General features: G+C 49.9%; 36 non-coding genes across 36 annotated transcripts; 15 read left to right on the top strand and 21 right to left on the bottom strand.

Annotated features, from left to right (window-relative positions):
* Positions 1–429: 429 nt before the first annotated feature.
* On the bottom strand, positions 430–500 carry trnag-gcc (transfer RNA glycine (anticodon GCC)). The gene has a single exon. It is a non-coding gene; the product is annotated as a tRNA-Gly (tRNA).
* Positions 501–658: 158 nt separating this feature from the next.
* Positions 659–730, top strand: trnaq-cug (transfer RNA glutamine (anticodon CUG)). Its single transcript has one exon. It is a non-coding gene; the product is annotated as a tRNA-Gln (tRNA).
* A 908-nt stretch (positions 731–1,638) lies between these two features.
* On the bottom strand, positions 1,639–1,709 carry trnag-gcc (transfer RNA glycine (anticodon GCC)). Its single transcript has one exon. It is a non-coding gene; the product is annotated as a tRNA-Gly (tRNA).
* A 158-nt stretch (positions 1,710–1,867) lies between these two features.
* Positions 1,868–1,939, top strand: trnaq-cug (transfer RNA glutamine (anticodon CUG)). Its single transcript has one exon. It is a non-coding gene; the product is annotated as a tRNA-Gln (tRNA).
* A 1,129-nt stretch (positions 1,940–3,068) lies between these two features.
* Positions 3,069–3,140, top strand: trnaq-cug (transfer RNA glutamine (anticodon CUG)). The gene has a single exon. It is a non-coding gene; the product is annotated as a tRNA-Gln (tRNA).
* A 908-nt stretch (positions 3,141–4,048) lies between these two features.
* Positions 4,049–4,119, bottom strand: trnag-gcc (transfer RNA glycine (anticodon GCC)). Its single transcript has one exon. It is a non-coding gene; the product is annotated as a tRNA-Gly (tRNA).
* Positions 4,120–4,269: 150 nt separating this feature from the next.
* Positions 4,270–4,341, top strand: trnaq-cug (transfer RNA glutamine (anticodon CUG)). Its single transcript has one exon. It is a non-coding gene; the product is annotated as a tRNA-Gln (tRNA).
* A 908-nt stretch (positions 4,342–5,249) lies between these two features.
* On the bottom strand, positions 5,250–5,320 carry trnag-gcc (transfer RNA glycine (anticodon GCC)). The gene has a single exon. It is a non-coding gene; the product is annotated as a tRNA-Gly (tRNA).
* A 158-nt stretch (positions 5,321–5,478) lies between these two features.
* On the top strand, positions 5,479–5,550 carry trnaq-cug (transfer RNA glutamine (anticodon CUG)). Its single transcript has one exon. It is a non-coding gene; the product is annotated as a tRNA-Gln (tRNA).
* A 908-nt stretch (positions 5,551–6,458) lies between these two features.
* On the bottom strand, positions 6,459–6,529 carry trnag-gcc (transfer RNA glycine (anticodon GCC)). Its single transcript has one exon. It is a non-coding gene; the product is annotated as a tRNA-Gly (tRNA).
* Positions 6,530–6,679: 150 nt separating this feature from the next.
* Positions 6,680–6,751, top strand: trnaq-cug (transfer RNA glutamine (anticodon CUG)). Its single transcript has one exon. It is a non-coding gene; the product is annotated as a tRNA-Gln (tRNA).
* A 908-nt stretch (positions 6,752–7,659) lies between these two features.
* trnag-gcc (transfer RNA glycine (anticodon GCC)) lies at positions 7,660–7,730 on the bottom strand. Its single transcript has one exon. It is a non-coding gene; the product is annotated as a tRNA-Gly (tRNA).
* A 150-nt stretch (positions 7,731–7,880) lies between these two features.
* trnaq-cug (transfer RNA glutamine (anticodon CUG)) lies at positions 7,881–7,952 on the top strand. The gene has a single exon. It is a non-coding gene; the product is annotated as a tRNA-Gln (tRNA).
* A 908-nt stretch (positions 7,953–8,860) lies between these two features.
* Positions 8,861–8,931, bottom strand: trnag-gcc (transfer RNA glycine (anticodon GCC)). The gene has a single exon. It is a non-coding gene; the product is annotated as a tRNA-Gly (tRNA).
* Positions 8,932–9,089: 158 nt separating this feature from the next.
* trnaq-cug (transfer RNA glutamine (anticodon CUG)) lies at positions 9,090–9,161 on the top strand. The gene has a single exon. It is a non-coding gene; the product is annotated as a tRNA-Gln (tRNA).
* A 908-nt stretch (positions 9,162–10,069) lies between these two features.
* trnag-gcc (transfer RNA glycine (anticodon GCC)) lies at positions 10,070–10,140 on the bottom strand. Its single transcript has one exon. It is a non-coding gene; the product is annotated as a tRNA-Gly (tRNA).
* Positions 10,141–10,290: 150 nt separating this feature from the next.
* Positions 10,291–10,362, top strand: trnaq-cug (transfer RNA glutamine (anticodon CUG)). Its single transcript has one exon. It is a non-coding gene; the product is annotated as a tRNA-Gln (tRNA).
* Positions 10,363–11,270: 908 nt separating this feature from the next.
* Positions 11,271–11,341, bottom strand: trnac-gca (transfer RNA cysteine (anticodon GCA)). The gene has a single exon. It is a non-coding gene; the product is annotated as a tRNA-Cys (tRNA).
* Positions 11,342–11,491: 150 nt separating this feature from the next.
* On the top strand, positions 11,492–11,563 carry trnaq-cug (transfer RNA glutamine (anticodon CUG)). Its single transcript has one exon. It is a non-coding gene; the product is annotated as a tRNA-Gln (tRNA).
* Positions 11,564–12,471: 908 nt separating this feature from the next.
* Positions 12,472–12,542, bottom strand: trnag-gcc (transfer RNA glycine (anticodon GCC)). Its single transcript has one exon. It is a non-coding gene; the product is annotated as a tRNA-Gly (tRNA).
* Positions 12,543–13,661: 1,119 nt separating this feature from the next.
* On the bottom strand, positions 13,662–13,732 carry trnag-gcc (transfer RNA glycine (anticodon GCC)). Its single transcript has one exon. It is a non-coding gene; the product is annotated as a tRNA-Gly (tRNA).
* Positions 13,733–14,851: 1,119 nt separating this feature from the next.
* Positions 14,852–14,922, bottom strand: trnag-gcc (transfer RNA glycine (anticodon GCC)). The gene has a single exon. It is a non-coding gene; the product is annotated as a tRNA-Gly (tRNA).
* Positions 14,923–16,041: 1,119 nt separating this feature from the next.
* trnag-gcc (transfer RNA glycine (anticodon GCC)) lies at positions 16,042–16,112 on the bottom strand. The gene has a single exon. It is a non-coding gene; the product is annotated as a tRNA-Gly (tRNA).
* Positions 16,113–17,460: 1,348 nt separating this feature from the next.
* trnaq-cug (transfer RNA glutamine (anticodon CUG)) lies at positions 17,461–17,532 on the top strand. The gene has a single exon. It is a non-coding gene; the product is annotated as a tRNA-Gln (tRNA).
* Positions 17,533–18,264: 732 nt separating this feature from the next.
* Positions 18,265–18,336, bottom strand: trnad-guc (transfer RNA aspartic acid (anticodon GUC)). The gene has a single exon. It is a non-coding gene; the product is annotated as a tRNA-Asp (tRNA).
* A 104-nt stretch (positions 18,337–18,440) lies between these two features.
* On the bottom strand, positions 18,441–18,511 carry trnad-guc (transfer RNA aspartic acid (anticodon GUC)). Its single transcript has one exon. It is a non-coding gene; the product is annotated as a tRNA-Asp (tRNA).
* A 158-nt stretch (positions 18,512–18,669) lies between these two features.
* On the top strand, positions 18,670–18,741 carry trnaq-cug (transfer RNA glutamine (anticodon CUG)). The gene has a single exon. It is a non-coding gene; the product is annotated as a tRNA-Gln (tRNA).
* Positions 18,742–19,473: 732 nt separating this feature from the next.
* trnad-guc (transfer RNA aspartic acid (anticodon GUC)) lies at positions 19,474–19,545 on the bottom strand. Its single transcript has one exon. It is a non-coding gene; the product is annotated as a tRNA-Asp (tRNA).
* Positions 19,546–19,649: 104 nt separating this feature from the next.
* On the bottom strand, positions 19,650–19,720 carry trnad-guc (transfer RNA aspartic acid (anticodon GUC)). Its single transcript has one exon. It is a non-coding gene; the product is annotated as a tRNA-Asp (tRNA).
* Positions 19,721–19,878: 158 nt separating this feature from the next.
* trnaq-cug (transfer RNA glutamine (anticodon CUG)) lies at positions 19,879–19,950 on the top strand. The gene has a single exon. It is a non-coding gene; the product is annotated as a tRNA-Gln (tRNA).
* A 732-nt stretch (positions 19,951–20,682) lies between these two features.
* On the bottom strand, positions 20,683–20,754 carry trnad-guc (transfer RNA aspartic acid (anticodon GUC)). The gene has a single exon. It is a non-coding gene; the product is annotated as a tRNA-Asp (tRNA).
* Positions 20,755–20,858: 104 nt separating this feature from the next.
* Positions 20,859–20,929, bottom strand: trnad-guc (transfer RNA aspartic acid (anticodon GUC)). Its single transcript has one exon. It is a non-coding gene; the product is annotated as a tRNA-Asp (tRNA).
* A 158-nt stretch (positions 20,930–21,087) lies between these two features.
* trnaq-cug (transfer RNA glutamine (anticodon CUG)) lies at positions 21,088–21,159 on the top strand. The gene has a single exon. It is a non-coding gene; the product is annotated as a tRNA-Gln (tRNA).
* A 732-nt stretch (positions 21,160–21,891) lies between these two features.
* Positions 21,892–21,963, bottom strand: trnad-guc (transfer RNA aspartic acid (anticodon GUC)). The gene has a single exon. It is a non-coding gene; the product is annotated as a tRNA-Asp (tRNA).
* Positions 21,964–22,067: 104 nt separating this feature from the next.
* trnad-guc (transfer RNA aspartic acid (anticodon GUC)) lies at positions 22,068–22,138 on the bottom strand. The gene has a single exon. It is a non-coding gene; the product is annotated as a tRNA-Asp (tRNA).
* Positions 22,139–22,296: 158 nt separating this feature from the next.
* Positions 22,297–22,368, top strand: trnaq-cug (transfer RNA glutamine (anticodon CUG)). Its single transcript has one exon. It is a non-coding gene; the product is annotated as a tRNA-Gln (tRNA).
* The last annotated feature ends 389 nt before the right edge of the window (positions 22,369–22,757 follow it).

The following is a 22,757-nucleotide window of genomic DNA, read 5'->3' as shown; positions in this document are numbered from 1 at the left end:
TTTGAGGAGTGATGCGATGGTTCTGATAGCCGCACGTGTTAGCGACGAGAAACGTAAAACTATAAGATCACGACTCATTTTCTGTTCTATTGTAAATGTGTTTTTGCTCATTCTTGTTTGGAGCCATGCTGGATGTCCCGAATAGCCACCCGGTCATCTTACTGCAACACACGAATGTCTGACAGAAATAAAGTGTCCTTCAAATCAAGTTCTGTGAGATGCCAGTGAACCACACTAAGCAAAAAGAGCATTTCTCCCCATCAGGCAATTGAATCCTGGTCTCCCACGTGACAGGCGGGGAAACTGACCACTATACTAACGAGGACACGGTAGTCTGACTTGGAGCGCCGTGCTAGCTCAAGAGGTTACACGCAGCAAAGAGGCCAAATCAACTGAAAGCAAGGCCAACGACGGTCCACGCAAGAGCAGTGCCTTGGCCGGGAATCGAACCCGGGCCTCCCGCGTGGCAGGCGAGAATTCTACCACTGAACCACCAATGCTTCCGTGTCAAGCCAGATGTGACATCACGTGCCAGAACGCCGTCACGCCGTCACGCTAAGACGGGAGGCGAGAGGGTTAGAAAGGGTTAAAAAAGGGTTACAAAAGCCAGAGAGATGCACAGTCTCTTTCGTGAGTCCTTCCGTAGGCCTCACGGTGGGGTTCCATGGTGTAACGGTCAGCACTCTGGACTCTGAATCCAGCAATCCGAGTTCAAATCTCGGTGGAACCTACAAGAGCTTTTTATCTGAGAACCCAAACCCGCCCTTGACAGCGGCTGCTTGGTTTCAACCTTCTTCTCAGGACACAGGGTTTGGGACCAATCATCGTCCTGTGAAGAACTGCTGGCAGATCCGGGCGTGGTTGAAGTCAGCCCCTGCTGGACAGATGGTTCCACGTGTCCCGCTTTTTTGTGCAAGTGTAACGCTGAAGAATACGCGTTGTTCAGTTATTGCTAAAGGGACATGTGAAACCATGCCCCCTAATAGTGTTACCATGGTGTTGGTGTGGGGACAGTGGGATGGGGGCTGCATTCGCCCATTCTTGTGTGGAGCGGTGCGGGGTGAACCCCCTTCTTGGGAGGTTCGGGATAAATCCCCTTTCATCAAGTTACAAACACAAATATTCGTATTTTTCATATAATGTTGTGAAGAAGAGCCAAGTTAGCTATTTTAAATTATGTTATTCATCTAGTCTAGGTAACTTCGGTCATTTGAGGAGTGATGCGATGGTTCTGATAGCCGCACGTGTTAGCGACGAGAAACGTAAAACTATAAGATCACGACTCATTTTCTGTTCTATTGTAAATGTGTTTTTGCTCATTCTTGTTTGGAGCCATGCCGGATGTCCCGAATAGCCACCCGGTCATCTTACTGCAACACACGAATGTCTGACAGAAATAAAGTGTCCTTCAAATCAAGTTCTGTGAGATGCCAGTGAACCACACTAAGCAAAAAGAGCATTTCTCCCCATCAGGCAATTGAATCCTGGTCTCCCACGTGACAGGCGGGGAAACTGACCACTATACTAACGAGGACACGGTAGTCTGACTTGGAGCGCCGTGCTAGCTCAAGAGGTTACACGCAGCAAAGAGGCCAAATCAACTGAAAGCAAGGCCAACGACGGTCCACGCAAGAGCAGTGCATTGGCCGGGAATCGAACCCGGGCCTCCCGCGTGGCAGGCGAGAATTCTACCACTGAACCACCAATGCTTCCGTGTCAAGCCAGATGTGACATCACGTGCCAGAACGCCGTCACGCCGTCACGCTAAGACGGGAGGCGAGAGGGTTAGAAAGGGTTAAAAAAGGGTTACAAAAGCCAGAGAGATGCACAGTCTCTTTCGTGAGTCCTTCCGTAGGCCTCACGGTGGGGTTCCATGGTGTAACGGTCAGCACTCTGGACTCTGAATCCAGCAATCCGAGTTCAAATCTCGGTGGAACCTACAAGAGCTTTTTATCTGAGAACCCAAACCCGCCCTTGACAGCGGCTGCTTGGTTTCAACCTTCTTCTCAGGACACAGGGTTTGGGACCAATCATCGTCCTGTGAAGAACTGCTGGCAGATCCGGGCGTGGTTGAAGTCAGCCCCTGCTGGACAGATGGTTCCACGTGTCCCGCTTTTTTGTGCAAGTGTAACGCTGAAGAATACGCGTTGTTCAGTTATTGCTAAAGGGACATGTGAAACCATGCCCCCTAATAGTGTTACCATGGTGTTGGTGTGGGGACAGTGGGATGGGGGCTGCATTCGCCCATTCTTGTGTGGAGCGGTGCGGGGTGAACCCCCTTCTTGGGAGGTTCGGGATAAATCCCCTTTCATCAAGTTACAAACACAAATATTCGTATTTTTCATATAATGTTGTGAAGAAGAGCCAAGTTAGCTATTTTAAATTATGTTATTCATCTAGTCTAGGTAACTTCGGTCATTTGAGGAGTGATGCGATGGTTCTGATAGCCGCACGTGTTAGCGACGAGAAACGTAAAACTATAAGATCACGACTCATTTTCTGTTCTATTGTAAATGTGTTTTTGCTCATTCTTGTTTGGAGCCATGCCGGATGTCCCGAATAGCCACCCGGTCATCTTACTGCAACACACGAATGTCTGACAGAAATAAAGTGTCCTTCAAATCAAGTTCTGTGAGATGCCAGTGAACCACACTAAGCAAAAAGAGCATTTCTCCCCATCAGGGAATTGAACCCTGGTCTCCCACGTGACAGGCGGGGATACTGACCACTATACTAACGAGGACACGGTAGTCTGACTTGGAGCGCCGTGCTAGCTCACGAGGTTACACGCGGCAAAGAGGCCAAATCAACTGAAAGCAAGGCCAACGACGGTCCACGCAAGAGCAGGGCATTGGCCGGGAATCGAACCCCGGCCTCCCGCGTGACAGGCGAGAATTCTACCACTGAACCACCAACACTTCCGTGACCAGCCAGACGTGACGTCACATGACAGAACGCCGTCACGCCAAGACGGGAGGCGAGAGGGTTAGAAAGGGTTACAAAAGGGTTACAAAAGCCAGAGAGATGCACAGTCTCTTTCGTGAGTCCTTCCGTAGGCCTCACGGTGGGGTTCCATGGTGTAACGGTCAGCACTCTGGACTCTGAATCCAGCAATCCGAGTTCAAATCTCGGTGGAACCTACAAGAGCTTTTTATCTGAGAACCCAAACCCGCCCTTGACAGCGGCTGCTTGGTTTCAACCTTCTTCTCAGGACACAGGGTTTGGGACCAATCATCGTCCTGTGAAGAACTGCTGGCAGATCCGGGCGTGGTTGAAGTCAGCCCCTGCTGGACAGATGGTTCCACGTGTCCCGCTTTTTTGTGCAAGTGTAACGCTGAAGAATACGCGTTGTTCAGTTATTGCTAAAGGGACATGTAAAACCTTCCCCCCTAATAGTGTTACCATGGTGTTGGTGTGGGGACAGTGGGATGGGGGCTGCATTCGCCCATTCTTGTGTGGAGCGGTGTGGGGTGAACCCCCTTCTTGGGAGGTTCGGGATAAATCCCCTTTCATCAAGTTCCAAACACAAATATTCGTATTTTTCATATAATGTTGTTAAGAAGAGCCAAGTTAGCTACTTTAAATGATGTTATTCATCTAGTCTAGGTAACTTCAGTCATTTGAGGAGTGATGCGATGGTTCTGATAGCCGCACGTGTTTGCGACGAGAAACGTTAAACTATAAGATCACGACTCATTTTCTGTTCTATTGTAAATGTGTTTTTGCTCATTCTTGTTTGGAGCCATGCCGGATGTCCCGAATAGCCACCCGGTCATCTTACTACAACACACGAATGTCTGACAGAAATAAAGTGTCCTTCCAATCAAGTTCTGTGAGATGCCAGTGAACCACACTAAGCAAGAAGAGAATTTCTCCCCATCTGGGAATTGAACCCTGGTCTCCCACGTGACAGACAGGGATACTGACCACTATACTAACGAGGACACGGTAGTCTGACCTGGAGCGCCGTGCTAGCTCACAAGGTTACACGCGGCAAAGATGCCAAATCAACTGAAAGCAAGGCCAACGACGGTCCACGCAAGAGCAGTGCATTGGCCGGGAACCGAACCCGGGCCTCCCGCGTGGCAAGCGAGAATTCTACCACTGAACCACCAATGCTTCCGTGACGAGCCAGACGTGACGTCACATGACAGAACGCCGTCACGCCAAGACGGGAGGCGAGAGGGTTAGAAAGGGTTACAAAAGGGTTACAAAAGCCAGAGAGATGCACAGTCTCTTTCGTGAGTCCTTCCGTAGGCCTCACGGTGGGGTTCCATGGTGTAACAGTCAGCACTCTGGACTCTGAATCCAGCAATCCGAGTTCAAATCTCGGTGGAACCTACAAGAGCTTTTTATCTGAGAACCCAAACCCGACCTTGACAGCGGCTGCTTGGTTTCAACCTTCTTCTCAGGACACAGGGTTTGGGACCAATCATCGTCCTGTGAAGAACTGCTGGCAGATCCGGGCGTGGTTGAAGTCAGCCCCTGCTGGACAGATGGTTCCACGTGTCCCGCTTTTTTGTGCAAGTGTAACGCTGAAGAATACGCGTTGTTCAGTTATTGCTAAAGGGACATGTAAAACCTTCCCCCCTAATAGTGTTACCATGGTGTTGGTGTGGGGACAGTGGGATGGGGGCTGCATTCGCCCATTCTTGTGTGGAGCGGTGCGGGGTGAACCCCTTTCTTGGGAGGTTCGGGATAAATCCCCTTTCATCAAGTTACAAACACAAATATTCGTATTTTTCATATAATGTTGTTAAGAAGAGCCAAGTTAGCTACTTTAAATGATGTTATTCATCTAGTCTAGGTAACTTCAGTCATTTGAGGAGTGATGCGATGGTTCTGATAGCCGCACGTGTTAGCGACGAGAAACGTAAAACTATAAGATCACGACTCATTTTCTGTTCTATTGTAAATGTGTTTTTGCTCATTCTTGTTTGGAGCCATGCTGGATGTCCCGAATAGCCACCCGGTCATCTTACTGCAACACACGAATGTCTGACAGAAATAAAGTGTCCTTCAAATCAAGTTCTGTGAGATGCCAGTGAACCACACTAAGCAAAAAGAGCATTTCTCCCCATCAGGCAATTGAATCCTGGTCTCCCACGTGACAGGCGGGGAAACTGACCACTATACTAACGAGGACACGGTAGTCTGACTTGGAGCGCCGTGCTAGCTCAAGAGGTTACACGCAGCAAAGAGGCCAAATCAACTGAAAGCAAGGCCAACGACGGTCCACGCAAGAGCAGTGCATTGGCCGGGAATCGAACCCGGGCCTCCCGCGTGGCAGGCGAGAATTCTACCACTGAACCACCAATGCTTCCGTGTCAAGCCAGATGTGACATCACGTGCCAGAACGCCGTCACGCCGTCACGCTAAGACGGGAGGCGAGAGGGTTAGAAAGGGTTAAAAAAGGGTTACAAAAGCCAGAGAGATGCACAGTCTCTTTCGTGAGTCCTTCCGTAGGCCTCACGGTGGGGTTCCATGGTGTAACGGTCAGCACTCTGGACTCTGAATCCAGCAATCCGAGTTCAAATCTCGGTGGAACCTACAAGAGCTTTTTATCTGAGAACCCAAACCCGCCCTTGACAGCGGCTGCTTGGTTTCAACCTTCTTCTCAGGACACAGGGTTTGGGACCAATCATCGTCCTGTGAAGAACTGCTGGCAGATCCGGGCGTGGTTGAAGTCAGCCCCTGCTGGACAGATGGTTCCACGTGTCCCGCTTTTTTGTGCAAGTGTAACGCTGAAGAATACGCGTTGTTCAGTTATTGCTAAAGGGACATGTGAAACCATGCCCCCTAATAGTGTTACCATGGTGTTGGTGTGGGGACAGTGGGATGGGGGCTGCATTCGCCCATTCTTGTGTGGAGCGGTGCGGGGTGAACCCCCTTCTTGGGAGGTTCGGGATAAATCCCCTTTCATCAAGTTACAAACACAAATATTCATGTTTTTCATATAATGTTGTGAAGAAGAGCCAAGTTAGCTATTTTAAATTATGTTATTCATCTAGTCTAGGTAACTTCGGTCATTTGAGGAGTGATGCGATGGTTCTGATAGCCGCACGTGTTAGCGACGAGAAACGTAAAACTATAAGATCACGACTCATTTTCTGTTCTATTGTAAATGTGTTTTTGCTCATTCTTGTTTGGAGCCATGCCGGATGTCCCGAATAGCCACCCGGTCATCTTACTGCAACACACGAATGTCTGACAGAAATAAAGTGTCCTTCAAATCAAGTTCTGTGAGATGCCAGTGAACCACACTAAGCAAAAAGAGCATTTCTCCCCATCAGGGAATTGAACCCTGGTCTCCCACGTGACAGGCGGGGATACTGACCACTATACTAACGAGGACACGGTAGTCTGACTTGGAGCGCCGTGCTAGCTCACGAGGTTACACGCGGCAAAGATGCCAAATCAACTGAAAGCAAGGCCAACGACGGTCCACGCAAGAGCAGTGCATTGGCCGGGAACCGAACCCGGGCCTCCCGCGTGGCAAGCCAGAATTCTACCACTGAACCACCAATGCTTCCGTGACGAGCCAGACGTGACGTCACGTGCCAGAACGCCGTCACGCCAAGACGGGAGGCGAGAGGGTTAGAAAGGGTTACAAAAGGGTTACAAAAGCCAGAGAGATGCACAGTCTCTTTCGTGAGTCCTTCCGTAGGCCTCACGGTGGGGTTCCATGGTGTAATGGTCAGCACTCTGGACTCTGAATCCAGCAATCCGAGTTCAAATCTCGGTGGAACCTACAAGAGCTTTTTATCTGAGAACCCAAACCCGCCCTTGACAGCGGCTGCTTGGTTTCAACCTTCTTCTCAGGACACAGGGTTTGGGACCAATCATCGTCCTGTGAAGAACTGCTGGCAGATCCGGGCGTGGTTGAAGTCAGCCCCTGCTGGACAGATGGTTCCACGTGTCCCGCTTTTTTGTGCAAGTGTAACGCTGAAGAATACGCGTTGTTCAGTTATTGCTAAAGGGACATGTAAAACCTTCCCCCCTAATAGTGTTACCATGGTGTTGGTGTGGGGACAGTGGGATGGGGGCTGCATTCGCCCATTCTTGTGTGGAGCGGTGTGGGGTGAACCCCCTTCTTGGGAGGTTCGGGATAAATCCCCTTTCATCAAGTTCCAAACACAAATATTCGTATTTTTCATATAATGTTGTTAAGAAGAGCCAAGTTAGCTACTTTAAATGATGTTATTCATCTAGTCTAGGTAACTTCAGTCATTTGAGGAGTGATGCGATGGTTCTGATAGCCGCACGTGTTTGCGACGAGAAACGTTAAACTATAAGATCACAACTCATTTTCTGTTCTATTGTAAATGTGTTTTTGCTCATTCTTGTTTGGAGCCATGCCGGATGTCCCGAATAGCCACCCGGTCATCTTACTACAACACACGAATGTCTGACAGAAATAAAGTGTCCTTCCAATCAAGTTCTGTGAGATGCCAGTGAACCACACTAAGCAAGAAGAGAATTTCTCCCCATCTGGGAATTGAACCCTGGTCTCCCACGTGACAGACAGGGATACTGACCACTATACTAACGAGGACACGGTAGTCTGACCTGGAGCGCCGTGCTAGCTCACAAGGTTACACGCGGCAAAGATGCCAAATCAACTGAAAGCAAGGCCAACGACGGTCCACGCAAGAGCAGTGCATTGGCCGGGAACCGAACCCGGGCCTCCCGCGTGGCAAGCGAGAATTCTACCACTGAACCACCAATGCTTCCGTGACGAGCCAGACGTGACGTCACATGACAGAACGCCGTCACGCCAAGACGGGAGGCGAGAGGGTTAGAAAGGGTTACAAAAGGGTTACAAAAGCCAGAGAGATGCACAGTCTCTTTCGTGAGTCCTTCCGTAGGCCTCACGGTGGGGTTCCATGGTGTAACAGTCAGCACTCTGGACTCTGAATCCAGCAATCCGAGTTCAAATCTCGGTGGAACCTACAAGAGCTTTTTATCTGAGAACCCAAACCCGACCTTGACAGCGGCTGCTTGGTTTCAACCTTCTTCTCAGGACACAGGGTTTGGGACCAATCATCGTCCTGTGAAGAACTGCTGGCAGATCCGGGCGTGGTTGAAGTCAGCCCCTGCTGGACAGATGGTTCCACGTGTCCCGCTTTTTTGTGCAAGTGTAACGCTGAAGAATACGCGTTGTTCAGTTATTGCTAAAGGGACATGTAAAACCTTCCCCCCTAATAGTGTTACCATGGTGTTGGTGTGGGGACAGTGGGATGGGGGCTGCATTCGCCCATTCTTGTGTGGAGCGGTGCGGGGTGAACCCCTTTCTTGGGAGGTTCGGGATAAATCCCCTTTCATCAAGTTACAAACACAAATATTCGTATTTTTCATATAATGTTGTTAAGAAGAGCCAAGTTAGCTACTTTAAATGATGTTATTCATCTAGTCTAGGTAACTTCAGTCATTTGAGGAGTGATGCGATGGTTCTGATAGCCGCACGTGTTAGCGACGAGAAACGTAAAACTATAAGATCACGACTCATTTTCTGTTCTATTGTAAATGTGTTTTTGCTCATTCTTGTTTGGAGCCATGCTGGATGTCCCGAATAGCCACCCGGTCATCTTACTGCAACACACGAATGTCTGACAGAAATAAAGTGTCCTTCAAATCAAGTTCTGTGAGATGCCAGTGAACCACACTAAGCAAAAAGAGCATTTCTCCCCATCAGGCAATTGAATCCTGGTCTCCCACGTGACAGGCGGGGAAACTGACCACTATACTAACGAGGACACGGTAGTCTGACTTGGAGCGCCGTGCTAGCTCAAGAGGTTACACGCAGCAAAGAGGCCAAATCAACTGAAAGCAAGGCCAACGACGGTCCACGCAAGAGCAGTGCATTGGCCGGGAATCGAACCCGGGCCTCCCGCGTGGCAGGCGAGAATTCTACCACTGAACCACCAATGCTTCCGTGTCAAGCCAGATGTGACATCACGTGCCAGAACGCCGTCACGCCGTCACGCTAAGACGGGAGGCGAGAGGGTTAGAAAGGGTTAAAAAAGGGTTACAAAAGCCAGAGAGATGCACAGTCTCTTTCGTGAGTCCTTCCGTAGGCCTCACGGTGGGGTTCCATGGTGTAACGGTCAGCACTCTGGACTCTGAATCCAGCAATCCGAGTTCAAATCTCGGTGGAACCTACAAGAGCTTTTTATCTGAGAACCCAAACCCGCCCTTGACAGCGGCTGCTTGGTTTCAACCTTCTTCTCAGGACACAGGGTTTGGGACCAATCATCGTCCTGTGAAGAACTGCTGGCAGATCCGGGCGTGGTTGAAGTCAGCCCCTGCTGGACAGATGGTTCCACGTGTCCCGCTTTTTTGTGCAAGTGTAACGCTGAAGAATACGCGTTGTTCAGTTATTGCTAAAGGGACATGTGAAACCATGCCCCCTAATAGTGTTACCATGGTGTTGGTGTGGGGACAGTGGGATGGGGGCTGCATTCGCCCATTCTTGTGTGGAGCGGTGCGGGGTGAACCCCCTTCTTGGGAGGTTCGGGATAAATCCCCTTTCATCAAGTTACAAACACAAATATTCATGTTTTTCATATAATGTTGTGAAGAAGAGCCAAGTTAGCTATTTTAAATTATGTTATTCATCTAGTCTAGGTAACTTCGGTCATTTGAGGAGTGATGCGATGGTTCTGATAGCCGCACGTGTTAGCGACGAGAAACGTAAAACTATAAGATCACGACTCATTTTCTGTTCTATTGTAAATGTGTTTTTGCTCATTCTTGTTTGGAGCCATGCCGGATGTCCCGAATAGCCACCCGGTCATCTTACTGCAACACACGAATGTCTGACAGAAATAAAGTGTCCTTCAAATCAAGTTCTGTGAGATGCCAGTGAACCACACTAAGCAAAAAGAGCATTTCTCCCCATCAGGGAATTGAACCCTGGTCTCCCACGTGACAGGCGGGGATACTGACCACTATACTAACGAGGACACGGTAGTCTGACTTGGAGCGCCGTGCTAGCTCACGAGGTTACACGCGGCAAAGATGCCAAATCAACTGAAAGCAAGGCCAACGACGGTCCACGCAAGAGCAGTGCATTGGCCGGGAACCGAACCCGGGCCTCCCGCGTGGCAAGCCAGAATTCTACCACTGAACCACCAATGCTTCCGTGACGAGCCAGACGTGACGTCACGTGCCAGAACGCCGTCACGCCAAGACGGGAGGCGAGAGGGTTAGAAAGGGTTACAAAAGGGTTACAAAAGCCAGAGAGATGCACAGTCTCTTTCGTGAGTCCTTCCGTAGGCCTCACGGTGGGGTTCCATGGTGTAATGGTCAGCACTCTGGACTCTGAATCCAGCAATCCGAGTTCAAATCTCGGTGGAACCTACAAGAGCTTTTTATCTGAGAACCCAAACCCGCCCTTGACAGCGGCTGCTTGGTTTCAACCTTCTTCTCAGGACACAGGGTTTGGGACCAATCATCGTCCTGTGAAGAACTGCTGGCAGATCCGGGCGTGGTTGAAGTCAGCCCCTGCTGGACAGATGGTTCCACGTGTCCCGCTTTTTTGTGCAAGTGTAACGCTGAAGAATACGCGTTGTTCAGTTATTGCTAAAGGGACATGTAAAACCATGCCCCCTAATAGTGTTACCATGGTGTTGGTGTGGGGACAGTGGGATGGGGGCTGCATTCGCCCATTCTTGTGTGGAGCGGTGCGGGGTGAACCCCCTTCTTGGGAGGTTCGAGATAAATCCCCTTTCATCAAGTTACAAACACAAATATTCGTATTTTTCATATAATGTTGTTAAGAAGAGCCAAGTTAGCTACTTTAAATTATGTTATTCATCTAGTCTAGGTAACTTCAGTCATTTGAGGAGTGATGCGATGGTTCTGATAGCCGCACGTGTTAGCGACGAGAAACGTAAAACTATAAGATCACGACTCATTTTCTGTTCTATTGTAAATGTGTTTTTGCTCATTCTTGTTTGGAGCCATGCCGGATGTCCCGAATAGCCACCCGGTCATCTTACTGCAACACACGAATGTCTGACAGAAATAAAGTGTCCTTCCAATCAAGTTCTGTGAGATGCCAGTGAACCACACTAAGCAAAAAGAGAATTTCTCCCCATCTGGGAATTGAACCCTGGTCTCCCACATGACAGGCAGGGATACTGACCACTATACTAACGAGGACATGGTAGTCTGACTTGGAGCACCGTGCTAGCTCACAAGGTTACACGCGGCAAAGATGCCAAATCAACTGAAAGCAAGGCCAACTACGGTCCACGCAAGAGCAGTGCATTGGCCGGGAACCGAACCCGGGCCTCCCGCTTTGCAAGCGAGACTTCTACCACTGAACCAGCAATGCTTCCGTGACGAGCCAGACGTGACGTCACGTGCCAGAACGCCGTCACGCCAAGACGGGAGGCGAGAGGGTTAGAAAGGGTTACAAAAGGGTTACAAAAGCCAGAGAGATGCACAGTCTCTTTCGTGAGTCCTTCCGCAGGCCTCACGGTGGGGTTCCATGGTGTAACGGTCAGCACTCTAGACTCTGAATCCAGCAATCCGAGTTCAAATCTCGGTGGAACCTACAAGAGCTTTTTATCTGAGAACCCAAACCCGCCCTTGACAGCGGCTGCTTGGTTTCAACCTTCTTCTCAGGACACAGGGTTTGGGACCAATCATCGTCCTGTGAAGAACTGCTGGCAGATCCGGGCGTGGTTGAAGTCAGCCCCTGCTGGACAGATGGTTCCACGTGTCCCGCTTTTTTGTGCAAGTGTAACGCTGAAGAATACGCGTTGTTCAGTTATTGCTAAAGGGACATGTAAAACCATGCCCCCTAATAGTGTTACCATGGTGTTGGTGTGGGGACAGTGGGATGGGGGCTGCATTCGCCCATTCTTGTGTGGAGCGGTGCGGGGTGAACCCCCTTCTTGGGAGGTTCGGGATAAATCCCCTTTCATCAAGTTACAAACACAAATATTCGTATTTTTCATATAATGTTGTTAAGAAGAGCCAAGTTAGCTACTTTAAATGATGTTATTCATCTAGTCTAGGTAACTTCAGTCATTTGAGGAGTGATGCGATGGTTCTGATAGCCGCACGTGTTAGCGACGAGAAACGTAAAACTATAAGATCACGACTCATTTTCTGTTCTATTGTAAATGTGTTTTTGCTCATTCTTGTTTGGAGCCATGCCGGATGTCCCGAATAGCCACCCGGTCATCTTACTGCAACACACGAATGTCTGACAGAAATAAAGTGTCCTTCCAATCAAGTTCTGTGAGATGCCAGTGAACCACACTAAGCAAAAAGAGAATTTCTCCACACCAGGGAATTGAACCCTGGTCTCCCACGTGACAGGCGGGGATACTGACCACTATACTAACAAGGACATGGTAGTTTGACTTGGAGCGCCGTGCTAGCTCACGAGGTTACACGCGGCAAAGATGCCAAATCAACTGAAAGCAAGGCCAACGACGGTCCACGCAAGAGCAGTGCATTGGCCGGGAATCGAACCCGGGCCTCCCGCGTGGCAGGCGAGAATTCTACCACTAAACCACTAACGCTTCCGTGACGAGCCAGACGTGACGTCACGTGCCAGAACGCCGTCACGCTAAGACAGGCGGCGAGAGGGTTAGAAAGGGTTACAAAAGCCAGAGAGATGCACAGTCTCTTTCGTGAGTCTTTCCGTCGGCCTCACGGTGGGGTTCCATGGTGTAACGGTCAGCACTCTGGACTCTGAATCCAGCAATCTGAAATCAAATCTCGGTGGAACCTACAAGAGCTTTTTATCTGAGAACCCAAACCCGCCCTTGACAGCGGCTGCTTGGTTTCAACCTTCTTCTCAGGACACAGGGTTTGGGACCAATCATCGTCCTGTGAAGAACTGCTGGCAGATCCGGGCGTGGTTGAAGTCAGCCCCTGCTGGACAGATGGTTCCACGTGTCCCGCTTTTTTGTGCAAGTGTAACGCTGAAGTATACGCGTTGTTCAGTTATTGCTAAAGGGACATGTGAAACCATGCCCCCTAATAGTGTTACCATGGTGTTGGTGTGGGGACAGTGGGATGGGGGCTGCATTCGCCCATTCTTGTGTGGAGCGGTGCGTGGTGAACCCCCTTCTTGGGAAGTTCGGGATAAATCCCCTTTCATCAAGTTACAAACACAAATATTCGTATTTTTCATATAATGTTGTTAAGAAGAGCCAAGTTAGCTACTTTAAATGATGTTATTCATCTAGTCTAGGTAACTTCAGTCATTTGAGGAGTGATGCGATGGTTCTGATAGCCGCACGTGTTAGCGACGAGAAAAGTAAAACTATAAGATCACGACTCATTTTCTGTTCTATGGTAAATGCGTTTTTGCTCATTCTTGTTTGGAGCCATGCCGGATGTCCCGAATAGCCACCCGGTCATCTTACTGCAACACACGAATGTCTGACAGAAATAAAGTGTCCTTCCAATCAAGTTCTGTGAGATGCCAGTGAACCACACTAAGCAAAAAGAGAATTTCTCCCCATCAGGGAATTGAACCCTGGTCTCCCACATGACAGGCGGGGATACTGACCACTATACTAACGAGGACACGGTAGTCTGACTTGGAGCGCCGTGCTAGCTCACGAGGTTACACGCGGCAAAGATGCCAAATCAACTGAAAGCAAGGCCAACGACGGTCCACGCAAGAGCAGTTCATTGGACGGGAATCGAACCCGGGCCTCCCGCGTGGCAGGCGAGAATTCTACCACTGAGCCACCAATGCTTCCGTGACGAGCCAGACGTGACGTCACGTGCCAGAACGCCGTCACGCTAAGACAGGCGGCGAGAGGGTTAGAAAGGGTTACAAAAGCCAGAGAGATGCACAGTCTCTTTCGTGAGTCTTTCCGTAGGCCTCACGGTGGGGTTCCATGGTGTAACGGTCAGCACTCTGGACTCTGAATCCAGCAATCTGAAATCAAATCTCGGTGGAACCTACAAGAGCTTTTTATCTGAGAACCCAAACCCGCCCTTGACAGCGGCTGCTTGGTTTCAACCTTCTTCTCAGGACACAGGGTTTGGGACCAATCATCGTCCTGTGAAGAACTGCTGGCAGATCCGGGCGTGGTTGAAGTCAGCCCCTGCTGGACAGATGGTTCCACGTGTCCCGCTTTTTTGTGCAAGTGTAACGCTGAAGAATACGCGTTGTTCAGTTATTGCTAAAGGGACATGTAAAACCATGCCCCCTAATAGTGTTACCATGGTGTTGGTGTGGGGACAGTGGGATGGGGGCTGCATTCGCCCATTCTTGTGTGGAGCGGTGCGGGGTGAACCCCCTTCTTGGGATGTTCGGGATAAATCCCCTTTCATCAAGTTACAAACACAAATATTCGTATTTTTCATATAATGTTGTGAAGAAGAGCCAAGTTAGCTATTTTAAATTATGTTATTCATCTAGTCTAGGTAACTTCGGTCATTTGAGGAGTGATGCGATGGTTCTGATAGCCGCACGTGTTAGCGACGAGAAAAGTAAAACTATAAGATCACGACTCATTTTCTGTTCTATGGTAAATGCGTTTTTGCTCATTCTTGTTTGGAGCCATGCCGGATGTCCCGAATAGCCACCCGGTCATCTTACTGCAACACACGAATGTCTGACAGAAATAAAGTGTACTTCCAATCAAGTTCTGTGAGATGCCAGTGAACCACACTAAGCAAAAAGAGAATTTCTCCCCATCAGGGAATTGAACCCTGGTCTCCCACGTGACAGGTGGGGATACTGACCACTATACTAACGAGGACACGGTAGTCTGACTTGGAGCGCCGTGCTAGCTCAAGAGGTTACACGCGGCAAAGAGGCCAAATCAACTGAAAGCAAGGCCAACGACGGTCCACGCAAGAGCAGTGCATTGGCCGGGAATCGAACCCGGGCCTCCCGCGTGGCAGGCGAGAATTCTACCACTAAACCACTAACGCTTCCGTGACGAGCCAGACGTGACGTCACGTGCCAGAACGCCGTCACGCTAAGACAGGCGGCGAGAGGGTTGGAAAGGGTTACAAAAGCCAGAGAGATGCACAGTCTCTTTCGTGAGTCTTTCCGTCGGCCTCACGGTGGGGTTCCATGGTGTAACGGTCAGCACTCTGGACTCTGAATCCAGCAATCTGAAATCAAATCTCGGTGGAACCTACAAGAGCTTTTTATCTGAGAACCCAAACCCGCCCTTGACAGCGGCTGCTTGGTTTCAACCTTCTTCTCAGGACACAGGGTTTGGGACCAATCATCGTCCTGTGAAGAACTGCTGGCAGATCCGGGCGTGGTTGAAGTCAGCCCCTGCTGGACAGATGGTTCCACGTGTCCCGCTTTTTTGTGCAAGTGTAACGCTGAAGAATACGCGTTGTTCAGTTATTGCTAAAGGGACATGTAAAACCATGCCCCCTAATAGTGTTACCATGGTGTTGGTGTGGGGACAGTGGGATGGGGGCTGCATTCGCCCATTCTTGTGTGGAGCGGTGCGGGGTGAACCCCCTTCTTGGGATGTTCGGGATAAATCCCCTTTCATCAAGTTACAAACACAAATATTCGTGTTTTTCATATAATGTTGTTAAGAAGAGCCAAGTTAGCTACTTTAAATGATGTTATTCATCTAGTCTAGGTAACTTCAGTCATTTGAGGAGTGATGCGATGGTTCTGATAGCCGCACGTGTTAGCGACGAGAAAAGTAAAACTATAAGATCACGACTCATTTTCTGTTCTATGGTAAATGCGTTTTTGCTCATTCTTGTTTGGAGCCATGCCGGATGTCCCGAATAGCCACCCGGTCATCTTACTGCAACACACGAATGTCTGACAGAAATAAAGTGTCCTTCCAATCAAGTTCTGTGAGATGCCAGTGAACCACACTAAGCAAAAAGAGAATTTCTCCCCATCAGGGAATTGAACCCTGGTCTCCCACATGACAGGCGGGGATACTGACCACTATACTAACGAGGACACGGTAGTCTGACTTGGAGCGCCGTGCTAGCTCACGAGGTTACACGCGGCAAAGATGCCAAATCAACTGAAAGCAAGGCCAACGACGGTCCACGCAAGAGCAGTTCATTGGACGGGAATCGAACCCGGGCCTCCCGCGTGGCAGGCGAGAATTCTACCACTGAGCCACCAATGCTTCCGTGACGAGCCAGACGTGACGTCACGTGCCAGAACGCCGTCACGCTAAGACAGGCGGCGAGAGGGTTAGAAAGGGTTACAAAAGCCAGAGAGATGCACAGTCTCTTTCGTGAGTCTTTCCGTAGGCCTCACGGTGGGGTTCCATGGTGTAACGGTCAGCACTCTGGACTCTGAATCCAGCAATCTGAAATCAAATCTCGGTGGAACCTACAAGAGCTTTTTATCTGAGAACCCAAACCCGCCCTTGACAGCGGCTGCTTGGTTTCAACCTTCTTCTCAGGACACAGGGTTTGGGACCAATCATCGTCCTGTGAAGAACTGCTGGCAGATCCGGGCGTGGTTGAAGTCAGCCCCTGCTGGACAGATGGTTCCACGTGTCCCGCTTTTTTGTGCAAGTGTAACGCTGAAGAATACGCGTTGTTCAGTTATTGCTAAAGGGACATGTAAAACCATGCCCCCTAATAGTGTTACCATGGTGTTGGTGTGGGGACAGTGGGATGGGGGCTGCATTCGCCCATTCTTGTGTGGAGCGGTGCGGGGTGAACCCCCTTTTTGGGATGTTCGGGATAAATCCCCTTTCATCAAGTTACAAACACAAATATTCGTGTTTTTCATATAATGTTGTTAAGAAGAGCCAAGTTAGCTACTTTAAATGATGTTATTCATCTAGTCTAGGTAACTTCAGTCATTTGAGGAGTGATGCGATGGTTCTGATAGCCGCACGTGTTAGCGACGAGAAACGTAAAACTATACGATCACGACTCATTTTCTGTTCTATTGTAAATGTGTTTTTGCTCATTCTTGTTTGGAGCCATGCCGGATGTCCCGAACAGCCACCCGGTCATCTTACTGCAACACACGAATGTCTGACAGAAATAAAGTGTCCTTCAAATCAAGTTCTGTGAGATGCCAGTGAACCACACTAAGCAAAAAGAGCATTTCTCCCCGTCAGGGAATTGAACCCTGGTCTCCCGCGTGACAGGCGGGGATACTGACCACTATACTAACAAGGACACGGTAGTCTGACTCGGAGCGCCGTGCTAGCTCACGAGGTTACACGCGGCAAAGAGGCCAAATCAACTGAAAACAAGGCCAACGACGGTCCACGCAAGAACAGGGCATTGGCTGGGAATCGAACCCCGGCCTCCCGCGTGACAGGCGAGAATTCTACCACTGAACCACCAACGCTTCCGTGACGAGCCAGACGTGACGTCACGTGACAGAACGCCGTCATGCCGTCACGCTAAGACGGGAGGCGAGGGGGTTAGAAAGGGTTACAAAAGGGTTACAAAAGCCAGAGAGATGCACAGTCTCTTTCGTGAGTCTTTCCGTCTGCCTCACGGTGGGGTTCCATGGTGTAACGGTCAGCACTCTGGACTCTGAATCCAGCAATCCGAGTTCAAATCTCGGTGGAACCTACAAGAGCTTTTTATCTGAGAACCCAAACCCGCCCTTGACAGCGGCTGCTTGGTTTCAACCTTCTTCTCAGGACACAGGGTTTGGGACCAATCATCGTCCTGTGAAGAACTGCTGGCAGATCCGGGCGTGGTTGAAGTCAGCCCCTGCTGGACAGATGGTTCCACGTGTCCCGCTTTTTTGTGCAAGTGTAACGCTGAAGAATACGCGTTGTTCAGTTATTGCTAAAGGGACATGTAAAACCATGCCCCCTAATAGTGTTACCATGGTGTTGGTGTGGGGACAGTGGGATGGGGGCTGCATTCGCCCATTCTTGTGTGGAGCGGTGCGGGGTGAACCCCCTTCTTGGGATGTTCGGGATAAATCCCCTTTCATCAAGTTACAAACACAAATATTCGTGTTTTTCATATAATGTTGTTAAGAAGAGCCAAGTTAGCTACTTTAAATGATGTTATTCATCTAGTCTAGGTAACTTCAGTCATTTGAGGAGTGATGCGATGGTTCTGATAGCCGCACGTGTTAGCGACGAGAAACGTAAAACTATACGATCACGACTCATTTTCTGTTCTATTGTAAATGTGTTTTTGCTCATTCTTGTTTGGAGCCATGCCGGATGTCCCGAACAGCCACCCGGTCATCTTACTGCAACACACGAATGTCTGACAGAAATAAAGTGTCCTTCAAATCAAGTTCTGTGAGATGCCAGTGAACCACACTAAGCAAAAAGAGCATTTCTCCCCGTCAGGGAATTGAACCCTGGTCTCCCGCGTGACAGGCGGGGATACTGACCACTATACTAACGAGGACACGGTAGTCTGACTCGGAGCGCCGTGCTAGCTCACGAGGTTACACGCGGCAAAGAGACCAAATCAACTGAAAGCAAGGCCAACGACGGTCCACGCAAGAGCAGGGCATTGGCCGGGAATCGAACCCCGGCCTCCCGCGTGACAGGCGAGAATTCTACCACTGAACCACCAACGCTTCCGTGACGTGCCAGACGTGACGTCACGTGACAGAACGCCGTCATGCCGTCACGCTAAGACGGGAGGCGAGGGGGTTAGAAAGGGTTACAAAAGGGTTACAAAAGCCAGAGAGATGCACAGTCTCTTTCGTGAGTCTTTCCGTCTGCCTCACGGTGGGGTTCCATGGTGTAACGGTCAGCACTCTGGACTCTGAATCCAGCAATCCGAGTTCAAATCTCGGTGGAACCTACAAGAGCTTTTTATCTGAGAACCCAAACCCGCCCTTGACAGCGGCTGCTTGGTTTCAACCTTCTTCTCAGGACACAGGGTTTGGGACCAATCATCGTCCTGTGAAGAACTGCTGGCAGATCCGGGCGTGGTTGAAGTCAGCCCCTGCTGGACAGATGGTTCCACGTGTCCCGCTTTTTTGTGCAAGTGTAACGCTGAAGAATACGCGTTGTTCAGTTATTGCTAAAGGGACATGTAAAACCATGCCCCCTAATAGTGTTACCATGGTGTTGGTGTGGGGACAGTGGGATGGGGGCTGCATTCGCCCATTCTTGTGTGGAGCGGTGCGGGGTGAACCCCCTTCTTGGGATGTTCGGGATAAATCCCCTTTCATCAAGTTACAAACACAAATATTCATGTTTTTCATATAATGTTGTTAAGAAGAGCCAAGTTAGCTACTTTAAATGATGTTATTCATCTAGTCTAGGTAACTTCAGTCATTTGAGGAGTGATGCGATGGTTCTGATAGCCGCACGTGTTAGCGACGAGAAACGTAAAACTATACGATCACGACTCATTTTCTGTTCTATTGTAAATGTGTTTTTGCTCATTCTTGTTTGGAGCCATGCCGGATGTCCCGAACAGCCACCCGGTCATCTTACTGCAACACACGAATGTCTGACAGAAATAAAGTGTCCTTCAAATCAAGTTCTGTGAGATGCCAGTGAACCACACTAAGCAAAAAGAGCATTTCTCCCCGTCAGGGAATTGAACCCTGGTCTCCCGCGTGACAGGCGGGGATACTGACCACTATACTAACGAGGACACGGTAGTCTGACTCGGAGCGCCGTGCTAGCTCACGAGGTTACACGCGGCAAAGAGGCCAAATCAACTGAAAGCAAGGCCAACGACGGTCCACGCAAGAACAGGGCATTGGCCGGGAATCGAACCCCGGCCTCCCGCGTGACAGGCGAGAATTCTACCACTGAACCACCAACGCTTCCGTGACGAGCCAGACGTGACGTCACGTGACAGAACGCCGTCATGCCGTCACGCTAAGACGGGAGGCGAGGGGGTTAGAAAGGGTTACAAAAGGGTTACAAAAGCCAGAGAGATGCACAGTCTCTTTCGTGAGTCTTTCCGTCTGCCTCACGGTGGGGTTCCATGGTGTAACGGTCAGCACTCTGGACTCTGAATCCAGCAATCCGAGTTCAAATCTCGGTGGAACCTACAAGAGCTTTTTATCTGAGAACCCAAACCCGCCCTTGACAGCGGCTGCTTGGTTTCAACCTTCTTCTCAGGACACAGGGTTTGGGACCAATCATCGTCCTGTGAAGAACTGCTGGCAGATCCGGGCGTGGTTGAAGTCAGCCCCTGCTGGACAGATGGTTCCACGTGTCCCGCTTTTTTGTGCAAGTGTAACGCTGAAGAATACGCGTTGTTCAGTTATTGCTAAAGGGACATGTAAAACCATGCCCCCTAATAGTGTTACCATGGTGTTGGTGTGGGGACAGTGGGATGGGGGCTGCATTCGCCCATTCTTGTGTGGAGCGGTGCGGGGTGAACCCCCTTCTTGGGATGTTCGGGATAAATCCCCTTTCATCAAGTTACAAACACAAATATTCGTGTTTTTCATATAATGTTGTTAAGAAGAGCCAAGTTAGCTACTTTAAATGATGTTATTCATCTAGTCTAGGTAACTTCAGTCATTTGAGGAGTGATGCGATGGTTCTGATAGCCGCACGTGTTAGCGACGAGAAACGTAAAACTATACGATCACGACTCATTTTCTGTTCTATTGTAAATGTGTTTTTGCTCATTCTTGTTTGGAGCCATGCCGGATGTCCCGAACAGCCACCCGGTCATCTTACTGCAACACACGAATGTCTGACAGAAATAAAGTGTCCTTCAAATCAAGTTCTGTGAGATGCCAGTGAACCACACTAAGCAAAAGGAGCATTTCTCCCCGTCAGGGAATTGAACCCTGGTCTCCCGCGTGACAGGCGGGGATACTGACCACTATACTAACGAGGACACGGTAGTCTGACTCGGAGCGCCGTGCTAGCTCACGAGGTTACACGCGGCAAAGAGGCCAAATCAACTGAAAGCAAGGCCAACGACGGTCCACGCAAGAGCAGGGCATTGGCCGGGAATCGAACCCCGGCCTCCCGCGTGACAGGCGAGAATTCTACCACTGAACCACCAACGCTTCCGTGACGTGCCAGACGTGACGTCACGTGACAGAACGCCGTCATGCCGTCACGCTAAGACGGGAGGCGAGGGGGTTAGAAAGGGTTACAAAAGGGTTACAAAAGCCAGAGAGATGCACAGTCTCTTTCGTGAGTCTTTCCGTCAGCCTCACGGTGGGGTTCCATGGTGTAACGGTCAGCACTCTGGACTCTGAATCCAGCAATCCGAGTTCAAATCTCGGTGGAACCTACAAGAGCTTTTTATCTGAGAACCCAAACCCGCCCTTGACAGCGGCTGCTTGGTTTCAACCTTCTTCTCAGGACACAGGGTTTGGGACCAATCATCGTCCTGTGAAGAACTGCTGGCAGATCCGGGCGTGGTTGAAGTCAGCCCCTGCTGGACAGATGGTTCCACGTGTCCCGCTTTTTTGTGCAAGTGTAACGCTGAAGAATACGCGTTGTTCAGTTATTGCTAAAGGGACATGTAAAACCATGCCCCCTAATAGTGTTACCATGGTGTTGGTGTGGGGACAGTGGGATGGGGGCTGCATTCGCCCATTCTTGTGTGGAGCGGTGCGGGGTGAACCCCCTTCTTGGGATGTTTGGGATAAATCCCCTTTCATCAAGTTACAAACACAAATATTCGTGTTTTTCATATAATGTTGTTAAGAAGAGCCAAGTTAGCTACTTTAAATGATGTTATTCATCTAGTCTAGGTAACTTCAGTCATTTGAGGAGTGATGCGATGGTTCTGATAGCCGCACGTGTTAGCGACGAGAAACGTAAAACTATACGATCACGACTCATTTTCTGTTCTATTGTAAATGTGTTTTTGCTCATTCTTGTTTGGAGCCATGCCGGATGTCCCGAACAGCCACCCGGTCATCTTACTGCAACACACGAATGTCTGACAGAAATAAAGTGTCCTTCAAATCAAGTTCTGTGAGATGCCAGTGAACCACACTAAGCAAAAGGAGCATTTCTCCCCGTCAGGGAATTGAACCCTGGTCTCCCGCGTGACAGGCGGGGATACTGACCACTATACTAACGAGGACACGGTAGTCTGACTCGGAGCGCCGTGCTAGCTCACGAGGTTACACGCGGCAAAGAGGCCAAATCAACTGAAAGCAAGGCCAACGACGGTCCACGCAAGAGCAGGGCATTGGCCGGGAATCGAACCCCGGCCTCCCGCGTGACAGGCGAGAATTCTACCACTGAACCACCAACGCTTCCGTGACGTGCCAGACGTGACGTCACGTGACAGAACGCCGTCATGCCGTCACGCTAAGACGGGAGGCGAGGGGGTTAGAAAGGGTTACAAAAGGGTTACAAAAGCCAGAGAGATGCACAGTCTCTTTCGTGAGTCTTTCCGTCAGCCTCACGGTGGGGTTCCATGGTGTAACGGTCAGCACTCTGGACTCTGAATCCAGCAATCCGAGTTCAAATCTCGGTGGAACCTACAAGAGCTTTTTATCTGAGAACCCAAACCCGCCCTTGACAGCGGCTGCTTGGTTTCAACCTTCTTCTCAGGACACAGGGTTTGGGACCAATCATCGTCCTGTGAAGAACTGCTGGCAGATCCGGGCGTGGTTGAAGTCAGCCCCTGCTGGACAGATGGTTCCACGTGTCCCGCTTTTTTGTGCAAGTGTAACGCTGAAGAATACGCGTTGTTCAGTTATTGCTAAAGGGACATGTAAAACCATGCCCCCTAATAGTGTTACCATGGTGTTGGTGTGGGGACAGTGGGATGGGGGCTGCATTCGCCCATTCTTGTGTGGAGCGGTGCGGGGTGAACCCCCTTCTTGGGATGTTTGGGATAAATCCCCTTTCATCAAGTTACAAACACAA

This window comes from Osmerus eperlanus, chromosome 15 (genome assembly GCF_963692335.1).
Source record: "Osmerus eperlanus chromosome 15, fOsmEpe2.1, whole genome shotgun sequence".
NCBI classification, from domain to species: Eukaryota; Metazoa; Chordata; class Actinopteri; order Osmeriformes; family Osmeridae; genus Osmerus; species Osmerus eperlanus.
The sequence above is the reverse complement of the archived record's forward strand: the minus strand, read 5'-3'. Positions and strand labels throughout refer to the sequence as shown.